Here is a 307-nt window from a genome sequence, read left to right as displayed (position 1 = left end):
TTTCAGCAAAACTGTATCAATTTGGTCCTGTAGCGTTACCACATCTGGAACTAATGGCATTTGTAAACCTACAGTAGCAGAAAAAACTTGTTGAACATCAGTGTAAGAAAATATGCCTTTCACCTGGGGATGTAGCTCAGTGGTAGAGGGCATGCTTTGCATATATGAGGTCTTGGGTTCAATCCCCAGCATCTCCACAGACTGTAAAATTTTAATTTCAGCAAAACGGATTTAATTTGGTCTTGTAGCATTACCACATCTTGTATTAATAGCATTGGTAAGCCTACAGTAGCAGAAAGAACTTGTT

The 307-nt window shown here is 38.8% G+C and overlaps 1 non-coding gene across 1 annotated transcript; it reads left to right on the top strand.

Annotated features, from left to right (window-relative positions):
* Window positions 1–125: 125 nt before the first annotated feature.
* Window positions 126–197, top strand: trnaa-ugc (transfer RNA alanine (anticodon UGC)). Its single transcript has one exon. It is a non-coding gene; the product is annotated as a tRNA-Ala (tRNA).
* Window positions 198–307: the final 110 nt, after the last annotated feature.

Source organism: Sinocyclocheilus rhinocerous, unplaced genomic scaffold (genome assembly GCF_001515625.1).
Source record: "Sinocyclocheilus rhinocerous isolate Xijiao unplaced genomic scaffold, SAMN03320098_v1.1 scaffold8800, whole genome shotgun sequence".
Taxonomy (NCBI): domain Eukaryota; kingdom Metazoa; phylum Chordata; class Actinopteri; order Cypriniformes; family Cyprinidae; genus Sinocyclocheilus; species Sinocyclocheilus rhinocerous.
This window is presented reverse-complemented; position numbering and strand designations above follow the sequence as displayed.